The following is a 14255-nucleotide window of genomic DNA, read 5'->3' on the forward strand; positions in this document are numbered from 1 at the left end:
CGCGCCTTAATGATTTGGGTTTAGAAGTTAATGCGTCCAAATGCGAGTTTTTCGCTTGCGGGTTGGAGTCATCTTCTTTCCTTCCCTCCTTCTCATCGATATTGCCTGGGCTTACGGAACTTAACTCCAACTCTTTCACCTTACTCGGAGCCCCTATATTTCCATCTGCAGTTCCCGAGGCTCTACTATCGCGCAAAGAGCTCCTCCTGCTTGCCGGCGAACGCCTCAAGGATATTAATCCGCATGTAGCTTTGGTCCTTTTACAAAAATGTTTCGCCGTGCCTAAAGTAACCTATCTTATGCGTACGGCCCCGGTTTGGTTATTTCCCGACGACATCAGTTGCTTCGATGCCACTATAAAGTTAACAATTGAGTCCATCGTAAACATCTCGATGAACGATAACCAGTGGACACAAGCAGCTCTTCCAGTCCGTCACGGTGGCCTTGGTGTGCGTCGTATTCAAGATGTGAGTCTACCGGCCTTTTTGGCGTCGGCCCATGGGGTGGCAGACCTCGTTGCTCGTATTTTACCTAAAAATGGCGACAGGGTGTGCATTCCCTTTGTGGCTGACGCCTTAAGGGAATGGTTGTGCATCAACCAGGGAGCGACTGTGCCAGAGAATCCCAAAATACAGCGTGCGTGGGACGACACCCGCTCTAAAGCCTCGATTGACAACCTTATTGAGAGTGCCGCGGGTGTAGACCGTGCGAGGCTTCTGGCAGTATCACAACCAGAATCAGGGGCATGGCTCCACGCATTGCCTTCGCCCCAATTGGGTACCTTACTCGACGGCAACTCGTTGCGCGTGGCCGTTGCTCTCCGCCTGGGCTGCGATGTATGCCAACCACATTTATGCATCTGCGGTTCCATGGTGGGTGCTGACGGTCATCACGCACTGAGTTGTCGCCGATGTGCAGGTAGGCATCCGCGCCACCATGCCCTAAACGATACGATCCAGCGGGCCCTTAGATCAGCTGGTGTGCCATCGGTACTTGAGCCACCAGGTCTTAGTCGTACCGACGGTAAACGGCCTGATGGCCTGACTTTGGTACCTTGGGAAAGGGGGCGGTGTTTGGTATGGGACGCTACGTGCGTCAGCACCTTCGCCGCCTCCCATGTCAGCCGTACCTCACGCGTGGCCGGAGCGGCAGCGGAAACACAAGCGGATGTGAAGCGTCGTAAATATGATCCCCTCTCCCCTGCCTACATAATCGTCCCTTTCGCAGTTGAAACGGCGGGTTGCTGGGGAGCCGACGCGAAACGCTTCACACGCGACTTAGGACGTCGACTCAGACAGAAAGGGGAAGGCCCCCGCTCCGAGTCGTTCCTCGTGCAAAGGCTGTCCCTGGTGATCCAGCGTGGCAATGCTGCGAGCATCATGGGCACCTTTGCGCCGGGAACGACTTGAAGCGTTGTCTTTTTTTTTAATTTATAATTTTAATTTGTAATTTTAGATATAGATATCACAATTATCATACACTAAATAAAAAGTTACCAAGTCCACCGGTGGCCGAGGCGGGAATCGAACCCGCGTCTTCAGCTTACGCGGCTAACGCCCTGACTACTAGACCACCCGGCCACGGCGGCACCTTCCCAAATTCTCTGGTGTATTTCTGGTGTATGGTGTATGCTGGTGGTGAACTTATAAAAAACCGGCCAAGTGCGAGTCGGACTCGCGCACGGAGGGTTCCGCACCATCAACAAAAAATAGAGCAAATAAATCGTGTTTGTTGTATGAGAGCCCCCCTTAAATATTTATTTTATTTTATTTTTAGTATTTGTTGTTATAGCGGCAACAGAGATACATTAGTTGTGAAATTTTCAACTCTGTAGCTATCGCGGTTCATGAGATACAGCCTGGTGACAGACGGACGGACGGACAGAGAAGTCTTAGTAATAGGGTCCCGTTTTTTACCCTTTGGGTACGGAACCCTAAAAAACACTCAAAAAATATTTCATAAAATAATTTGATTTGTTCCCAAGTTGTGTAGGGTTATCTCTACCTACACTAGCCTACACTACAACACACATGTTCTGCGATATCAGAATTAGCCCCATTATAAATATTAGACCAATTTAACCGATTTGCAAGACCGGAGTGATCCCATAAGTGCGCCGTGAACGAAGTTTTATACGGATCACTAAAAATAAGCTGAAAAGAGTGGCAACCCTATTGTAACCCACTCCTGCGCATACTTATCGCAGGTTAGCGCGCTGCACTTGTCTAGGGCGTTACGCAACGCATACCTGCCAGTTATCGCCAACGTATCTCGAATAACTTCGTCCTAAATATAATAACGTTCTAATGGCTCCTCTACAAAATGGCCCAGCGAGATGGGCATACGATGGTTATGGCTCCTCTACACGATGGTCCAGCGCTGGACCAGCGAGGTGGCCATGCGAAGCCATGTGTAGATGCGTACGCACCATCTCTGGCCTACTACCTTTGATCAATGTGCGGACGAAAAACCGATACCGTGACCATCCCATCCCATCGCCATCCCGCCGCGCCATAAGCCATCCGACACGCTGCTGGCCCATCTTAGTGGGCCACTATGATGGCCCATCGTGTAGAGGAACCAGTTCAGGAATATTAAAACGTTTCTATTTAATCATCAATTGCGGGCAAGATACTGTAATGGCTCCTCTACACGATGGGCCAACGCCGGCCACTCCAAGGGACGCATTTATGCGTTAGAGGGAGCAAGTGATATTGCTATCTCATTCTACCGCATGGCTGCGTCCCTTGGAGTGGCCGGCGCTGGCCCATCGTGTAGAGGAACCATAAAAGAGCCATTTAAGATGGTTCAGGTAAATTAAAACTTAATCGCCAATTGCGGGCAAGATGCCTGTTGAGGCATGGGCCCGATTCGGATTTTGATCTAGATATCTATTAGATATCACCAAGATACAAAACGATATTTTTAAGATCTAGCCTGTCATATTTGACATTTCCGCGATTATGGAGATACTCTTGAACGATTTCCACAATGTCTAAAACGTCTCGTTATGTATTTTTAAAAGTGACTTAAGGGACATTGGTTGCCCGAATTGAGCTGCAAAAGATATCTAGTTGAAATCTAAACTACCAGTACTAACTATCTAGTTCATAATGTTCATATCGTAGCGTTCTCTTCTCTAGAACGGATCTTGTTTTCCGAATACCGCGGATGGAGAAATAATACATCTGTTTCCTTACGTAATAAATATTTAATAAGTTTAATAACAATAAATTGTGTCGGAGGTATGGTAAAACGTATGATGATTAATAAGTTTAAAACTGGCTTAAAAGCTTATTACCTACAAAAAGTTTTCACAAAGCTCCCTTAAGGGGCCCACTGATTATCAGTCCGCCGGACAATATCGGCCTGTCAGTTGTTCGGAACTGTCAACTTTTTGTTCCAACTGACAGGCCGATATCGTCCGGCGGACTGGTAATCAGTGGGCCCCTTAATATAAATGGGTTTTTATCTATGTATGGAGTAAGTACTCAGCTTACTTATTTCTCTATGCGCTCGCGCAGCGCTTACTGCAGGTTAGCTGCACTTGTTTAGGCACATTGCGCAACTCAAATAACTGCCAGTTATCGCCAAGGCTGCCTCCGATAAGGATATGACAACATTCAAATATTCTACAAGTCAATATTTCAAGAATTTGTTTTTTGGTCATTCTTTAAGGTACCCGGCAAGAAATATGGAATATGTAGGGTAGTTTTAAGGGTTGATTTTGTACAATCTTTTATTTAGTTTCACCTGTCCCGTTGTCTGTCTGTAATTAAATCTTGCAAGTTAATTTTGACATTTTTATTAATACCCACTTCCCGCGATTCCCAAATTCAGGAGGTTCCAGTTCAGGTTGGAAATTGGCGCACGAAGAAAAAAATCTTTTTAGTTTGCATTTTGCGGGCCGGGGCCGGGCCGGAGCTTCACCGGACACCACGTGATCACCGATCAGCCGTCATAGAAAGTGACATATCGGACGCCTCGCCCGGGCAGGGCCCGGTCTAGCGTGAGTCATCCTTAACTAACTTGAACAATTTATTGTAAATTCATAGGAAAAACTATAGTAGATATCTTAACTATTTAACACAGGAAATCATAGTACCCACTCCTACTCAATGATTTATAACTCAAGATAGGTTATAGGCGTTCCAAAATTGAAGCGCTTAACTTGTGACAAATTGGACAAGTTGCCTTTAGTCGCGGCTGGACAAGCGACAAATGTGCACGTGCTAACGAGCTCCCGCACACCGAAAGAGAAAGAGACGACCTTATGTTTAACAACGAGTGTGAGAAAGATGGATGGAATGAGAAAATTAATCAAAAATAACAGATTTCTTCGTAGGCACAGAAATAAATATGGAAGTATTTTTTATGCTCCTCAAGTATGAGTATAACCTATCTATGGTTATATATCATTGCTCCTACTTGTCACCATTAGCTACAGCTTATACCTTATAACTCGGCACGCGCACGACACCGCAATCCAAAACGACTTAAGCGACACCAACTTCATGTGAACATACGCCCTTTTTAATCCAGCATTTTATTAACATGCTTATGCATATAGGACGTAAGCGCCAGCAGTTTTGTATGAGGAAATTACTTTTTTCTTTCAATTCGAACGTTGTATAAACTTGCTCATTACCAAAAGACGTAAGTGACAGTAGACTTGTATGGGGAAATAGTCTTTTTGGGTAAACTTTTTGGTACATTTGTCGAGGTGTTTCGCAAGTATCTCGCAACGATTGGAATGTAGGAGCAGCGGTGTGAATGTGATTTGTGCGTGTGCCTATTTACTTCAAGTTATTTCTAGTAGGTACCACCCCAAAAATTCCTGTAGCACGATTATAATATGGTCCACAAGTTGAAAGCGTAATTATAGTTGGTCAACAGTAAATAAGAATAAAAAAAACTATAAGTATTACTCATAATTTTCTTTTGGGTGCTAGTACTTGTGTAAGACAAAATATATTATGATTCTCTCTGTCTATGTTTGAAATGAGACAGTCCGTTAACAAACTATAACGGCCCGATTCGAACTTTAAGATACCTACGACAAATATTACGGCTAGATACGTTATGGATTAGATATGTCAGTGTCTAAAGAGACGCGTTTTTATTTGCAGAGACGTCACTTTTGACACTGGCATATCTAATCCATGTCGTATCTAATATAGCCATATATAATATTTGACGAATCGGGCAGTAAGTCTCAAAACCTAGTCAATGTAAATATACAACTAAGATACTTATTTGAAACAATTTGTAAAAAAGTTGGCAGCTTTTGAACTTTGACGAAAGGTAAGTATTAGTTAGCTGGTTTTACGAAATCGTACTTCAGTACCTAAACAACACATATTTTCTTGTTTTCTCTCCCTAATAAATAATCAAATAGACATGCTAATCTATTACATTGTGTTAGTGCCACGTACAACCAACCTGTACGACCTCGGTCGGCCTTTGCGCGGGAACCGGGTGACATTTGGCCGGTATGCGAACGTCTGCCTGGCCCCAATCCAACACACCGCACATAGATACACGTGAAACGAAACAGAGTTACAGAGCGCCTACCGCGAATCACGTTCGACGTGTTGCCTCTCTGTCGCACTTGTAAATTCGTACGTAAGTGTGACAGGGAGGTAACACGTCGAACGTGGTTCGCGGTAGGCCCTCAGACGTATGACTGCGACGAACTTTAAAAATATCGAAAACTATTAGGGCCTAATTGGCCTAGTAGCAGAATCATACGAGGATAAAGCTTCAAAACTCTAGAACAGTCCTATATTTCGGTATGTACTTTATATTAGTTAAAGATTTCTCATTAATGTCCACACCATTTCACATTTGGGGACGTCGAAGGACCGCCGCCATCTTGGAAAATGCCTATTATCCCGGAGAAAATCTAAGCACTCTATGAGAATATGTTCTAGACGTCTAGAGCAACAGTTCATTCTCATAAAAAAATCCTATGTACGAGTACTTACGCGGAAAAAAATCTTGGCGAAATCACTTGCTGAATCTAGCGCTAATTTTGCGCTAAAACTTTTCCAGATGACAATCTTTGATAGAAAACTCCAATCTCAACTTATAGTTATTTACGATACAAGTGCGGAAAAGAGGAAATTCGAAACGAGTGGAGATAAATTAAGAGGCCGGTATTGATTTTAGCCGCAAAAATGTAAAATTGATAGATTTAGGCAATGAAGTTGTACACCTTTTGTTACGTAATAGAAATAACAAGTACTCGTATCTATTAGCACGTCTTCTTATCTTCCACTTGTACAGATCAATTTTTTGAAAACAGACTCACTAAGTTAGTAATGATTGTTTTTCTGATGGACGTTTAGGTAAACGCGCGTTAAGCACTGATTTAGTCGATCTTATTTGTGAATTTCGTAAAGTTTGGACTGCTAAAAATGGTAATTTTGTATTACATATATCCTGTACTTCAACTGTCGTAGACTACATTTTTGTTTTTATGGCTTTGAAATAGTGTAAATGAAGGTTAGACGAAATCAATTTTCTCCAGAAATTACCTCAAAACAAGTGGCAATTTCTCCGAAAATCTACTTATTTTCGACGTAGTTTTCATACTCAAATAATCTGCAACGTTTACTTAAACTGTTGTGATACATAATTTTATATAAATTGCAACTTTTATTTTTTGACGAATTTTTAAAAACTGCTCTCTTTATTCGTATATAACCAGTGACGCGCGCTCGCGGACTCATTCGCTCGCCAGAGCTTATAGAGGCAGGACGTGTGCTGATCGGCTCCGCACGTTGCATCGACGATCGCGAAGTTATTTATCGTTGTGTGCGTGCGCGCCGTGTAAAATATTATATCTGTTTGCGTCTTTGGCTGTTATGGTATGCGTGTATACTACGACCAGGAACTTTAATCCTTGGTTGTAAGTACTTCTTTATTTTCTTGTATAGTTTATAGTATTATCATCTATTATTGGTTAGATCGTGTTTAGGCTTGATTGATTCGTCTCAAAAAGATATTCGACACAATGTGGTATTCAGGGTCTGATGATGAAGCCGACAGGTACTCAAACGTACTCATCAAGCAGGTTGTGAAACCACGTCGTGTTTGGGCTTGTTTAATTCATCTCAACAAGATCTTTGACACGAGATGGTATTCAGGGTCTGGTGATGAAGCCGACAGGTGCTGAAGAGTCCTCATCAACCAGGACGTGAAACCACTTCGCGTTTGGGCTCGTTTAATTCGCCTCAACAAGATCTTTGACAAGAGATGGTACTCAAGAGTCTGACGATGAAGCCGACAGGGGCTCAAGAGTACTCATCAACCAGGTCGTGAAACCACGTCGTGTTTGGGCTCGTTTGATTCGTCTCAACAAGATCTGAATGCCATCTAGTGAGTTTCGCTCTAACTGGTAGGTATTAATATAATTCGAGTACTAACAGTGATGTGCTTAGGGGTTTCAAGTAATGCGACGAAATAACGCTAGATGGCGTTAACCTCAATTATACATAGTGCATTTTGCACTAGTCTTTGAGTTTTCACTTCCGCCGGCACTCCCTGAGTGCAACCCGTTGTTTTTTTTTAATAAAAGCGTGTTACACCTTTTTTATTCCACTTGCTGCCAAAATGTAACACGATTTTATTTATAAACGGTTAGTAGTAGCTTTATATATATATATATATATATATATATATATATATATATATATATATATATATATATATATATATATATATATACAGGGTGGATTTTCTTTTTGGGTCAGTGAGGGCAGCTACCAGATCCCGTGGTGCTACGAGAAAATGGTCTTAGAAGACCTTCCCTCGATTTCAAATCAATGAAGATTGGCTTTTACAGATTTTGGAAAAAACATATACAGGGTGCGAGAAAAAGGTAATTTTTGACAAACTTTTTATTTGATGCCAATCGATCCCATTTCTATTGAGGATCAAAACCTTGTATGGAAGCAAAAAAAAATTTCCGGCTAGAAAAGCCACAAATCGAGGAAAACTTTTCCCATACAATTTATATGAAAATGAAAACTTTTATTTTTCACATGATATTTTTATATGCCAATCGATCCCATTCCTATCCAGTATCAATAGTTTCCTAGGGGTCAACTTACGGTAATGTACTAAAATGCCACAAATTAATAAAATCTTTCTCCATAAGTAATCAATTTGATGCCAATCGATCCCATTTCTATTGAGGATCAAAACCTTGTATGGAAGCAAAACAAAAATTCCGGCTAGAAAAGCCACAAATCGAGGAAAACTTTTCCCATACAATTTGTATGAAAATGAAAACTTTTATTTTTCACATGATATTTTTATATGCCAATCGATCCCATTCCTATCCAGTATCAATAGTTTCCTAGGGGTCAACTTACGGTAATGTACTAAAAAGCCACAAATTAATAAAAACTTTCTCCATAAGTAATCATTTATTGTCAGATTGTGAATGTCAGTTTACAGATGTTACAAAATTATGTATCATACAACGTTTTACAGTAGGTACATATGGCCATTTTAATATTCGACATAGTTACGTAATGTGCTAATTATCGCACTAGTGCCGTAAAGTAGCGCCATCTGTATTGTAAAATGTATTAATAAAATGGTAGGTATATTTTTTATCAAAATTTAATTATTTAATTATTTTAGCATTATTTTAAGCTTTTTAGTTTTTGTTAGGTATTAACAAATAAAAAATCTTATATTCATATATTTTTTTTTGAACTTTTTAGCTTCATCAAATCATCATCAAACTCTTTAGGACCAAAGTACTCGCCAAGACGAATCAAACTCGATGGGATTGAGTTGTTTTATTACGGAGTTCCTATGGCCACCTCCCAGCTCCATTATCAAACCCTGGAAACTATCGAGAGACCAAGTACTCGTCAAGACGAATCGTACTAGCCCAAACTCGATGGGGTTATAGCGTTTTATTACGGAGTTCCTATGGCAACTGTTCAGCGCCATCATCAGACCCCGGATACCATCTAAAGACAAAGTACTCGTCAAGACGAATCAAACGAGCCCAAACTCGATAGGGTTGCGACGTTTTATTCCAGAGTTCCTATGGCTACCTTCCAACTTCATCATCAGATTAGCTCCATATCATCATAATATTGCATTGTCACCTAAAATTTTCATTTACTAAAAGGGTAACATATAATATATGTTACCGTAAAATTGCACTAAGGTTATATATATGCCTTATGCAATCATCATCACCATGCAATATAATTTTCACCTCAGCAGCTCGAACAAGGGTACTTTGCTACTTAAAAACAGTGAGCAATATCGCATTTTGCTCACTGAGTGAGACAAAATGAGCAAAATGCGATTTTGCTCACTGTTTTTAAGTAGCAAAGTACCCTTGTTCGAGCTGCTGAGGTGAAAACTTAATTGTTGGTATATCTTAAGAAAACATGAGTGAATAGGTAAGTGATGAAGAAGGAATACATTTTTCGGGTTCTCTAATATGTTCTCAGTGCTGAGGTGAAAAGTTTTGTGAACTACACGAGATCAAAGTTATTTACATCTCGTGCGCTTTTGAGTCCCTTACTACGCTCAAGATTCTAAATTAGATTCACTCGCTACGCTCGTGAATCTATTATAGAATCTTTCGCTTGCACGGGACTCAAAATAAGCACTCGAAGAAATATCAAACTTTGATCTCTTGTTGTACAAATAACTATTATATGAACATGGTTGGTAAGTATAATAAACGAATATATCAAATTTACCGAAAGTTTTATTTTAACCCAACTAAAGTTCTAAAGTTACGCATATTTTGTTGCGAAAGTATCAATACTGTTTAAGACGGTCGCGTTGTTTCAAGCAGGGGCCGGCGTTCGGTTACTGTGTAAATGTCGTATCTTCGCGCGTTTTCAAATCGACTACGGCCTCTTAAAACACGACCGAAGGGAGTTACGAATACGAAATATGACGAGTTATATACGAATTACCTATATTCGCACTTGTATCGTACAACGTTTTACAGTACATATGGCACTTTTAAACTTTTGACATACTGCCGTATTCGAACTTCAAGATATTTCACAATTTAAGAGACGACACGTACTAGATCCATTCTAGATACGTTATAGTTTAGATTTCAACTATGTAGTTCTCTTTTGCAGCGCAATTCCGGCAACCAATGTCACTTTTACGATAGATCGTGTTAGATATCTATTAGATGTGAATTAGATCTCTAAGTAATATATCTTGTGGAAATCGTTCAAGAGTATCTCCAGACTCCAGAATCGCGCAAATGTCAAATTTGACAGGTTAGATCTTAAACATATCGTTATCGTATCTTGGCGATGTCTAAAAGATATCTAATAGATGTCTATTACAAAATCAGAATCGGGCCCATACCCACGGAAAGTGCTATTTCCCGCACTAGTTCGGGAAAGTAGCACCATTATGTACCGTAAAATAATGTATCGAAATATTCACGTAACTTTTCATAGCATCTGCCAAGTCAATACGTTTTTTTGTAAGGCGTTAGTCTATACTGTACCTATGAATTGTACGATTGGCATCTTCCATTGCAAAACTTTCAGTGCGACCCTAAGGTCACATCCACACTGGTCTACCTACTGGATTCTAGTCGCGTGCGCATCGATAAGGCAAGGTCTGTAGCCTGGTCGAACGGGGACATGCTATTAAGCAACTGAGGTCAGGTAAGGTACTATTGCAACGTTTCATGCCTACCTTTGGACACATCTTCTAAGATTACTATCGTAGGATTGAATTATAAAGTTTAACAACGTTCGGCCTTTTGTTGTTAGGTAAGTAAGTATATAATATTATTAATTTTAGTTTTAGTAATTAAAATGTGACATTTCATAATTTTATTTTTAAACCTAATTAATGAATTTAATCATGCATCAATTCTACAGAGTGATTCATGAGACGTGAGCAGGACTAAGCCTACACAATCAGTAAACGTAAAAGAATCGTTCACCACAATATTTAATTAAAACAATCACGTTATTTTCTGCTGTTATACTTTTTGGTAAGGACAAATTTAATTATCTACAATCATGGATACCCTACAACATTTAATTAACAAAGATAAAACCTTTTTAACCGTTAGGACAGCACTTTGAGTATGAAGAAAATAAAATGTCACACTTGAGTGAGATACGATTTTTAAAAAGTAACCAGACTCCGATGACATTCAATTTGGCACTTGTTATGGATAAAACAAAGAGGGTGACCATAAATGTCGTAAATAATTTTTCTCAAACATGCAATGAAATGTCGTCGCTCCGGGCGTTATAACAGGCTTCGAAGTATCACGTTTAGGGCGGAGCAACTCCAGAGAACTGTAAAGGAATTTCATACGAAATTGAAGGCCTAGGCCGGGAAGTAATTTTTTTTTTAATTCTAATGTAAACATGGGGTCTGTGTCCATGAACAGGCTAAACAGCCGAATTATATTTTTTATTTTTTATTTTTAGTGAATGAATGGTTATCGGACCAAAATATCCGTGTTAACGCCTGTTATACACGAACGTACTGATATTAAGAATACGAATCTGTATGATTCAATGAATAAATTTAAAATTTTGTCTACACGTAAGTCACCAGAGACCATAGACAATATTTAAAATCCTCTGCATTTATTTTATTTATAGAAATTGAGATTCTTATCATCAGATTGTGTATAATGGCCCTAATAAGGTCTATTCGAACACTACACACGCGAAATACGGACGACTTCCGTAAAAAAAAAAACAATTATGGCGGGATTGGAAGGAAAATTAAAAAACTTTTGTTATGAAGTTGGATTTTTATTATAAAGGTTATAAATTTGTTTTTTTTGAGTGGTGTATTTTTTTATTTCATTGCATGTTTGAGAAAAGCACTATACATGCCTAGCCGTGAAAAGGTCTTGCCGGCTTCGTATCACTATCCGGCCTCCCTACGGTCGGCCGGCTATACCTACTCACCCGGCAAGCCCTTCTTTCCCGGCGTCTGCAGTAATGTACTATTTTACCTTTTTTTTAAACAGTGTAAAATAAATTAAAGTTAATCTCACAAATACTGGTACGAAACAGTTGTTTAGAACTTACTGTATGCGTGGGCTTACAGTAAGTTCTAAACAACTGTGATCCTGCTCACGTTTCCTGAATCATCCTGTATAATCAGTAATACAGGAAAAAGGAACAAAAGTTTAGTAAAAATAGAGACATGTCTAGTAATGGTATTTGAATTTGACATGTTGTCGTTGTAGTCTCTACCGCCTCTGTTGCTGCTGACTGTACCTAATACATGAGGAGATCTTGACAATTATTAAAATAGTTTGTTATCTGGTATCTATATACAGTACCTCTCTCGATACTAATAATATAACAAGGTACCTACTTCATAAAATAACCGTACATTATTAAAACAATCATAACTTAAAATTCACTCATTCACGGTTATACGAGTAAAATATTTATGTATGAATCTTCGGCTCAATGACGACTGTGGGTGGCAGCTTACCATACAATGGGGTAATCAAATCCTATTGCCGACCCATTTTGATAAAGTAGCCGCGGGTAGTTTGAATCAGCAAAATCCTAACCTTGCCTCATAAGCCAAATCGAGTTTAGTTATTCGATCTGTTTCCGATATGATACTGATCCGTCAGTGTCAAAAGTGACGGTTTTGATTGAAAGAATGATACTTTTGACACTGAGAGATAAGTATTATATCGGAAACAGATCTAATAACTTAAGCTCGAAATTATATTATCTGTAATGTAACTTTTCTTGTTCATTATGTATACCAGTTACAGAGGTTAAGATATTTGACACTTATGATTTTCAGTTCTTAACCCTTTATATTATATAACAAAAATTACCATATACCTTTTTTTCTTATGTAGAATGAACTTTTAGGACTTTAAGGAGGCGATGAGGCGTGAATCGTGTATTGACCCTTAAAGGGTTAATGCGTACACAATAATAATACGGCTATGCCAAGTTGATTAGGATTTTGCCGATTCAAATTAACCGTGGCTTTAGTACGAGTATTAGAGGCACGAGAGAAATAACTACAGAAGGTCGATTAAGATACTAATTACAAATTAGAATTATAAAATGGAGTCGCGTATAATTGCTTTCTGCGAAGGCATTGACATTCTATAAATATGACCCTGAATTTCACTGCCATGTTGACTTACAGAATAAATAATAGTCATAGTACCTACTACCGTACAGAAAGGATACTTTCTTCAAAATCAAAGTTTTACAGCGATTCAGAGACGAATCAAGTCCCTCTAATGTTTCGCACTATAACGGGGTAACTTTAGGAAATTTTGGGGATACTTTGATAGTTTTAAAATGGCCACTAAATTATCATTATTCATTATTTTCCCGAACTGATCGTGTAACAAGTTAGATTATTATACATATGTAGGTACTTGTTTACCTACTACTAAAAATTCCGAATAAAAATATGTTACGGCTGAAAAACTGAAATATCGAAGTCGCCCCTGCATTTGAAAGTCACCCCGGTTTACCGTAACTAAATAACGTGAAACAAATATGATTTTTACGACAGATCACGTTGGGGGAAGGGGGGTATAAGGAGACCTCACGTGTATTTTTCTACAGTCGACGAAACTAAGAAAAAATATCTACTACATTGAGTACATCATGAGAAGATACCTTTTCTCGGTTTCGTTAAACATAAATCTCACTCCGCACTTCAAAATAGCTCGCTATTATCTTATTTTACGGAATTTTGGAGCGCGTAACTTAAAATTCTATCGGTCGAATGAAAAAAAATCAAAAAAATACACGTGAAGTCATGTGGGGGAGGGGGGGTAAACAAAAACCTCTCCAAATATCACCAAGGGGTAAGGGGCGGGGGGTCAAAAGTAGCTTAAAACACCTCGCGTGATTTGTGCACAACCCCTTTCTTATTTTAGGTAAGTAATGCCCTAAGGGCCACTTGCACCATTCACTAACCCGGGGTTAACCGGTTAAACCTGGAGTTACCGTGATTACCAGTAGAATTTGACACTGATGGGTTAGCGGTTTAACCGCTTAACCTCGGATTAGTGGGATGGTGCAAGTGGCCCTAAGTAATATAGGTACACTTTTTAGGGTTCCGTAGCCAAATGGCAAAAAACGGAACCCTTAAAGATTCGTCATGTCTGTCTGTCTGTCTGTCCGTCTGTCCGTCTGTCCGTCCGTATGTCACAGCCACTTTTTTCCGAAACTATAAGTACTGAAGTATTGAAACTTGGTAAG

The 14255-nt window shown here is 39.6% G+C and overlaps 1 protein-coding gene and 1 non-coding gene across 2 annotated transcripts in view; both read right to left on the minus strand.

Moving 5' to 3' along the window:
- The window catches only part of LOC134658225 (rhophilin-2-B), a 125453-nt gene that overhangs the window by 97257 nt on the left and 13941 nt on the right, over window positions 1-14255 (minus strand). The gene's annotated exons all lie outside the window — the stretch shown is intronic.
- On the minus strand, window positions 1509-1580 carry Trnat-cgu (transfer RNA threonine (anticodon CGU)). Its single transcript has one exon. It is a non-coding gene; the product is annotated as a tRNA-Thr (tRNA).

The sequence above is a fragment of the Cydia amplana genome, chromosome 21 (assembly GCF_948474715.1).
Source record: "Cydia amplana chromosome 21, ilCydAmpl1.1, whole genome shotgun sequence".
NCBI lineage: Eukaryota > Metazoa > Arthropoda > Insecta > Lepidoptera > Tortricidae > Cydia > Cydia amplana.